The sequence below is a fragment of the Equus przewalskii genome, chromosome 8, assembly GCF_037783145.1.
Source record: "Equus przewalskii isolate Varuska chromosome 8, EquPr2, whole genome shotgun sequence".
Classification (NCBI taxonomy): domain Eukaryota; kingdom Metazoa; phylum Chordata; class Mammalia; order Perissodactyla; family Equidae; genus Equus; species Equus przewalskii.
In genome coordinates, this window is record NC_091838.1 from 81,642,963 (window position 1) to 81,650,703 (window position 7,741).

The 7,741-nt window shown below is 60.5% G+C and overlaps 1 long non-coding RNA gene across 1 annotated transcript; it reads right to left on the bottom strand.

Annotated features, from left to right (window-relative positions):
* Positions 1-2,986: 2,986 nt before the first annotated feature.
* LOC103541845 (uncharacterized) lies at positions 2,987-7,231 on the bottom strand. Its single transcript, XR_011543275.1, has 4 exons — positions 7,084-7,231; positions 6,667-6,827; positions 6,122-6,288; positions 2,987-4,207 (listed from the first exon to the last, which is right to left on the bottom strand). It is a non-coding gene; the product is annotated as an uncharacterized lncRNA (long non-coding RNA).
* Positions 7,232-7,741: the final 510 nt, after the last annotated feature.

Consider the following 7,741-nt stretch of genomic DNA (forward strand, 5'->3'; position numbering starts at 1 on the left):
TAGAGTGGCAGCGGGACTGACAGCAGCTGCTCTGCTCCCGTCAGCCGGGGTCCTCCGGGAAGCAGGTGCCCAGGCAGGATTAACTGGGGGAAGCCTGTGAGAGGAGGGCAGGAGCTGGGGAGCATTATGGGTTGCCCTGCCGTCGGGGGTTCGGCCAGGCTGTCGGGGAATCCTGAGCCAAGTGGCACATCAGAGGAGACCTGCATCACTGCAAAGGGGCCTGCCCATGTTCCTGCCACGCTCAGTCACTGCCCAGGGGCACCCAGAGGGGCAGGCCGAGGCCTGAGCGCGGGGATGGACTTTAGAGTGGCAGCCGGGTCCCTGGTCAGCCCCCTGTAGTTGGAGGTGTGAGTGGGCATCTCGTGGCTGCCCTGCTGCATGAACCCCTCTCCCCCTGCTAGGCACCGGGGCTAGCTACCCTCCCTGAGCCTCGGTTCCCTCGTCAGTGGAATGGGGTAACGCAAGGCTCTGCACAGAGCTGCTGGGGAGGGGGTGTGACTCCAGCACTGGGCCTGGGGGGCCGTCCCCAGCCTTCAGCCCAGGAGTAGCTAAGGTGGGATGGGCTCCCTGCCCCATGAGGAACGCGTGGCCCGTGGCCATGCCAGAGAAGCGGGAGGGGGGTCGCCGAGCTCCTGGGGCTCAGGAGCAGAGCCTTGGGCGAAGCCTGTCACCCAGGGTCCCAGGGCCCCTTGGGACGGCCTGAGCCTGCCCTGAAGGCCTGCTGGGCCCTGCCAGCTCCACACCACGTTGCACCCCTCAGCCACACACTCACGCACACTTACTCTCACATTCACCCACGCATAAAGATACCCTCTCACACACAAACTCACACTTACTCTTACACACTCACACACTCTCTTACACACTCACACACTCTCTTACACACTCACACGTGCTCATGATCTCAGGCGGCCACACACACTCACACTGACCACTCCTTGGAGCCATTCACGCCAGACCCGCCAGGCAGCAAGTGGAGGAACAACCCCTTCCCGGATGCCTGGCCTCCCCTCCCTGCCCCTCCTCCCCTCCTCTCTGTCCTTCCCTCCCTTGCTATCCCCTCCCCTCCCCTCTCCTGCCCCTCTCCCCGTCCCTCCCCTCTCGCCTGTCTGGGCCTCCCTGCCTCTCCCTCCTCCTGCCCCAGTTTCTGGGTCCTCCCAGTGGAACTCTGAGAACAGGCAGTTCCCGGCCCGCCCCGCTGCTTCCCTCCTCTCCGACCCGCCAGCTCCCTCCTGCCCTTTCCGGGAAGGTTTGGGAACCAGGCGGAGGGAGGCCAGGATGGAAGCCCAATGGGCTGGGAGTGGAGCTGGGCAGAGACACAGGCCCCAGGGGTCCAGGTCTCGGCCGCCTCTCCAGGGCCGAGTCCATCTGGGGAGGCCAGGGGCACCCCAGGTTCTAAGCAGGCATCCCACGCCCTCCCCACACCCAGCTCCTCCTGCCCAGATGCCCCCACCCTGGTCCAGGGCCCTGGTTACCCTTCAGGATAATGCGACAGCAGCCCCTCACCAGTGTCTGCCATCCAGCCCCCAGGCCTGTCACTGTCCTGCGTGCTGGTGGCACACCTTCTGGGTCCTCAAAGGCACTCTCCTTGCTCCTGTGCAGGGAGGGGGTGGCCAGGGTGAGCATGGCCTGTGGAAGCCCAGACCCAGGTCCCACTCCTGCACCCACCTCTAGCCCCACTCTCCCAGCAGATGGGGCTGTGTTGACACCTTAGCCGCTGCCTGGCACAGGGCAGACGCCTTCCCCCCAGCTGTTGTTCCTCCCTGCACTGCTTCATCTGATGCATGGAAACCGGTGCCTAGAGCTGGGCCTGCCTTGCCCCACGTCGCAGGTGAAGAAGGGTCAGCCTCAGGACCCAAACTCAGCCACCTCCCTCCAGGGCAGAACTGAGCCTGCCATCTACACTGCCTGTCTACACTGCCTGCTACACTGTTGTTAATAATAGTGCCAGCCATTGAGCACATAGGGGTGCTGAGTTCTTACAGAGAACGCCTCCAGTCCTGAGAAGCAGGTTTACTAACCCCGTTTACACTGGAGGCATTGGGGGCAGAGAGGGGAGGTCAGGGCACAGGTGCCAACCCGGCTGGCCTCTCCCAGGCCCTCCGCTGTGCCAAGGTCCTTCAACCCTCAGGGCCTTTGGACGTGCTGTCCCCTCTACTGGTGTTGTTCCCCTCTCTCTGTGCCTCTCCAGCTCCTAGGTTCCCTTCGCGTCTCAGCCTGAATGTCACCTCACTGGAAAGCCCTCCCCGCCGGCCCCTCTCCCCTGTAGGCCCTCTCACAGAATCCAGTGACCTGCCAGGAGGCACTTATGACAATGTGCCCAATCTATATGGATGTTTACTGGTGTTCTGCGCATCCCCTCTGCTGCCCATAACTTCCCCAAGGGCAGGAACAAGGCATCCCTTGTCACAGAGCCCGGCACAGCATCTGGCACGCAGGAGGCACTTGGTGAATAGATAGGACTCGCTGGGGACAGTGCTGGGGGTCCAGGGACTACAGGCCACTGGCCCTGGGGGGCCAAAGGCTATCTTCAGACTCCACCATCTGGGCGGACTGACTGTGGTTCAGGCCAAATGGCTGGAGCTGGGCTGGGGTCTCAGGGAGGAAGGACAAACCAGGTCACAGTGCACAGGGAGGAGCCGAGCTGTGGGTAGGGACACGAGGGCCTTCAGGGGCTTGGCAGCCAGGGCTGGGGCATGGGGCCCTGCAACACACGGGACGTGTGGGGTGGGCCCAGGGTCAACATCGTCTGCAGGGTGTCCCCTCTCCAGGGCGTCTGTGCCCCCCGGAGGGTGTGGGCAAGTCACATGCTGGGGCTGGGGCTGCTCACCCATTACTGACCACGGGCCCGAGTCTGAGCGACCGCGACACAGTGAACCCACACGTCTCTCTAGAACGTGCTTCCTCATCTGCTCACTGTCCGTCAGCCTCACGCCAGGCCACTTAGACATAAGGGCTCCCGCGTCCAACGCTGAATTTTCAAAAATAGAATGAATCACAAGAATTTAATAAATAATGGTATTTGGTGTTAATTAATGAAGCTTCAAAATAGACAAGCGATTTTGAAGGGATTACTAAACATCACGTTTTTATTTTCTTTTGGAGCCAAACCGGAAAGTACTGCCAGGAGAAACGGCCGCCCTGGGTGTGCTTGGATGAGGTCTTTCTCCCACTAATTGTTAGAAAACAGCCGGCAGGTTCCCCAGGGCTGGTGGCCGGGCAGTGCGGCCCTGAGGGCCCCCTCCTTTGCCCGCAGCCCAGGGCCTGGAGGGAGGGGGGCCACCAGCTGATGTTGAAGCTGGAGGACGGTGCCAGGAGCCAACGACTGCAGCTGCAGAAGCCGGAGATGGCCAGGGACGTGATTCCCCGAGTGGCTCCAAGAGAGAGCACAGCCTTGGCCAGCCCTCGATTTGGGTCCGTGAAACCGACGGCTGACGTCTGCCCTCCGGAGTTGGGCGAGAATGACTGTGGGCTGTAATAAGTCACCACGTCTGTGGCCATGGGTCACAGCAACCAAACATACAGCATCCTTGGTTCATCCCACCGGGAGCCATCTTTTTCCTTCTCACCTTCATGTCTCCCTCTCCCCTCAGCAAAGAACCTGCTTGTTTGCTCTCCACATTGATTAAGCACTTCCTGTATGCGGGCACAGCCCCTGCTCCTTCCGAACACGCTGCCGGGCACTTCCATGCACACGGTCACGTGTATTCCTCACAGCCCGTGGGGAGACACCAGGGTGCGATGCCGGGTGGGCACTCGCTCCCCCTGGAAAAGCCTTCGGCGCACCAAGTCTGAGCTGACATTCAGGTCCCTCAGTGCGCACAAGAGCTGCGAATGGCGGTCCCGAAGCAGCCTGTGCATTCTCTAAAGACATTGTATGGCAGGTGGAAAATGCCCGTCAATGGCTGTGACTTCCTATGTGAAGCGGGGTCCGGCTTGGGCGCCTGCTGACCACCCCGGGGCCCTTGGACAGTCGGTCTCTGTTTCTGGGGTGCCGCCTCCCTTGTCGACTCTCTTAACCCCGCTCTCACGCCTGTCAACAGTCCCTTTGCCAAAGTCCTTCCAGAAAATCGTTTGCGCGTGCCATCTGTTTCCTGCTGGGACCATGACAGAAGTGATTTGGAAAGGAGACAAGGAGGGCAGTGGCCCAGTCCAGAGTTCAATGGAGGAGGTGCAGACGGACGCTCTCTGCAGTCCCTGATGGGCTCTGGGAAAGGACAGTGAGGCAGGCGCGGTGGTTAGGGAGTGGAAAGCCCTCAGGGCAGGCGGGACACACACCAAATCACCCCACATTCCTTTCAGGAGCAGCCGCGACCCATTTACAGGTGAGGCCACTGCAGCACAGAGAGGGAGAGTGACTTCCTCAAGGGCACACAGCAGGAAAGGGGCAGAGCTAGAAATGGAACCCTGACCCGCCCATGTCCTATGTCTTCTTTCCCCGTGGCCTCTGGGTAAGTGCCGCCTTGCCTTGCGGCCACTTGTTCTGATAGGCCTCACCCCACTGCCCTGCCTCCAGACCTCCTGCTGTCAGCCTGCCCCACCTGACAGCTCGGTGTGGACCCTGCCTCAGGAAGGAGCCACAGGAAAGAGCACAGTTAGATTAAAATGACGCGTGTGTCCCTGTCCTAACCATCCAAGGCTCAGAAATACTGGGGTCCAGAGCCAGAGCCCCCGGCCCAGCGAGGGTCTGCTCTCTCTGTCCCGTCCAGTCCCTCCCAGCCAGTGCCCTTGGCGGGGTCACGCTGTCCTGGGGCGGGGGCCTTCCCTGGCGTGGGTGGCTTAGATTACAAAGCACCATTATTTATTCTTCATCGAGCTTCCGCCCACCTGCCTGCCTTCCCTGGCAGATTTTTTTTTACCTTGAAAAGAAAATTGATTCAGGGTTCTGCAAACCACCCAAGTGACTTCCTGAATTAGCTCAGGGAGAAATGGAGCTGCGGCCGGTGCTGACTGATCTGGCTGCGGAGGCCACCCCTGCTCTGCGCCACTTCCTCTGTCCCCTGGAGGTCCCCATGCGGTGTGCAGCACCCCAGGCTCCCCCTGCAGCCCAGGGGCCCCTGCTGAGCCCTAACCCCATCCTGTCACCAGGCCCGCAAGTCCTGCCTGTGGCCCCAGGGTCCTCCAACCAGCCTTGGAGGGGTGGTTGGGGAGGCCCCTTAGACATAGGGCTGCACATGCAGGTGGGCACACGGCCCCCCGAAAAGCCTTGAGCATTGAGTCCGAGCTGGCATTCAGCTCCTGGAGTGGCACTGGGAGCCACTGGGGAGAGAGTGGGTGGGGCACAGACCAGGCGGGTCTTGACACTGGGCGGGTGGTGGACCAGGATCCCCAGGGTGAGGATGGGCTCGGGGGGAGGGGAATCGGAAGCGGCAGGGACCCAAAGGAACCCAATCCAGGGAGGGTCATTTCAACTCTCCTGTTCTGTCTGAGCTCTCTGTGCTGGGGACACAGAAGATGATGGGGGTGGGGAGTGGGGGGTGCTGTTCTGCCCCCGGGGAGTTCATGGTCAAGTGCAGCCACAAAGCGCAGAAGTACCTGGAGCTGGGACCAGGTACAGGATGACAGCCGGGGTGAGGCTGGGGGAAGGGCTGATGGGGGATGCCTTACATGGGGAGGAATTTGGCCTGCACCCCGAGAGCAGTGAGAGTCAGGAAAGGGGAAGGAGGGAGAATTCGTCTTTAGAAAGGTACTATAGGCCCTAGCCCCCATGGACGGGAGGGCGACAGGCAGGTTCCTGGGGCAGGATCCAGGGCAGGGACCAGGGGGTCTGGGCTGGGCCTGGCGGTGGTGGAGAAGAGGAGGGTGATGTTTTCCCGTTCCCTTGAGGGCCACACAGCCTGAGTTAAAAGCCGGTCTGAAGCCAGATCACCTGGCTCTACCTCTGGCTTGCTGGTCAAATCGATTCCCCTCTTCCTGCCTCAGTTTCCCCATCAGTACAAAGGGTTTAATAATAGTACCCATGTGACCGGGCTGCAGCGAGGCTCACATAAATGGCTGACTGTGTGCAGATGCCCTACCCTCGTCCTTCTGCTAGGGTGAGCGCTTGTGACTGTCCTAGCCGCTTCCCAGGTCGGGAGGGGCCTGGGCCACACCCACGGCGCCGAGGAGCCTGGGTGCAGACCTGGTGCTGAGGCCGCTCTGCTGCCGAAGGGCAGTGTCAGGCTCCGCAGCCAACGTGAGACCTTCGGGTTAGGACGCCCCAGGCAACCGGATCAGAGCACACGTCAGGAAGACGGTTGGAACCAAAGCTGGCTCTGTAGATCAACACTGTGGAAACCTCTAGGCAGACTGACAAAGAGAAAGAGAGAGGAGACACACTGTGCACTGACATTTCTGGTCCCCCTGAGGCCAGAGCCAGCTGGGTCCATCTCAAGGGTGGAGGGAGGATGCTGGAGGGATGCGGGGAAGGAGAAGCCCCCAGGGAAGCGGCACTCTCCCACCCAAGGAAGACCGGCCTCCTGACAGGCATCTCGGCAGCGCCCCTCAATCCCGCACCTCCTCTGGAGCACACCAGCAGCGGTCACATCTGCTCCTCACTGACCTTCACAGCCACCCTGGCAGGAGGCCACTGGTGTCCCACTTCAGGGACAAGGACACTGAGGCTGTCCCGAGGTCACCGGTAGAGTCCAGTGTGGGGCCTGAGTCCCCGATTCCAAAGCCCCATACCTCCTCCGCAGGCAAGGGAGATGCCCGAAAAGATTCCGAGGTAGGATGGGGAGAGGGTGCTCCCAGGCCAGCAGGCCTCAGGGCTGGGGCCGAGGGTCTCCGTGGAACAGATCTCATCAGTGGCAGCACTGCTTTAGCCATTCTTGGCGAAACGGGGTTTCCTGAAAAGGGAGAAAGAGGCTGCTGCAAAAGGAAGCAAATTCAGCAAGACCAGGAGACGCAGGAGGATGAGAAGAAGGGAGGCCACACTTTGGGAAATGTGCTTTGCAGGGGCAGCGCCACGTCCAGAAATTTCTGAGGCTGCACCATCACCCCAACCTGGGTCTGAATCCTCATTCTGCCTCTCGCTGGTGCGTGACCTTGCCAAGTGTCCTCAGCTCTCTGGGTCTCACTACCTGTGGAAGGGGGATCTCTTACCCAGCACAGTTTCGGGAGCTGGGGGACCACGGTGCAGGGCAGCGGCCGACTCAGGCTCGCGGTCTGGGAGGCGAGGGCAGCTCAGTGTTCTGGATGCCAATTCTTCACTGAAACTGTGTGGGGTACATATTATCTCCACCTCTTGGAGGAGGAAACAGGTTTCAGAGAACTTAAATATTTTGCCCAGGGTCATACAAGTGATAATGATGAAGATCAAGGCTGCCCCAGGGAGAGAAGGCCAAGGCGTCCTGCCCTGCATACCGATCTGTATCATCCTCCGGGAAGCACAGGACGTCCTGACCTGATGCGACCTGATTCCTATCCAAAGTTACAGGACCACTCGATAACCACACCCCACCTGCACTGATATCATTTTAGCGACTTTTGTACTTGATCGTTCCTTTGTCTTGCAAAGAAGTAACTCATAGACCTATGCCTTATAAATTTAGCCCTACCCTCAACCCATTGCAGCTCTTACTGCCCACGGGTCCTGTCCCCACGCTGCAGCTCTTACTGCCCACGGGTCCTGTCCCCACGCTGCAGCTCTTCCTGCCCACGGGTCCTGTCCCCACGCTGCAGCTCTTACTGCCCACGGGTCCTGTCCCCATGCCTGCAGCTCTTACTGCCCATGGGTCCTGTCCCCACGCTGCAGCTCTTC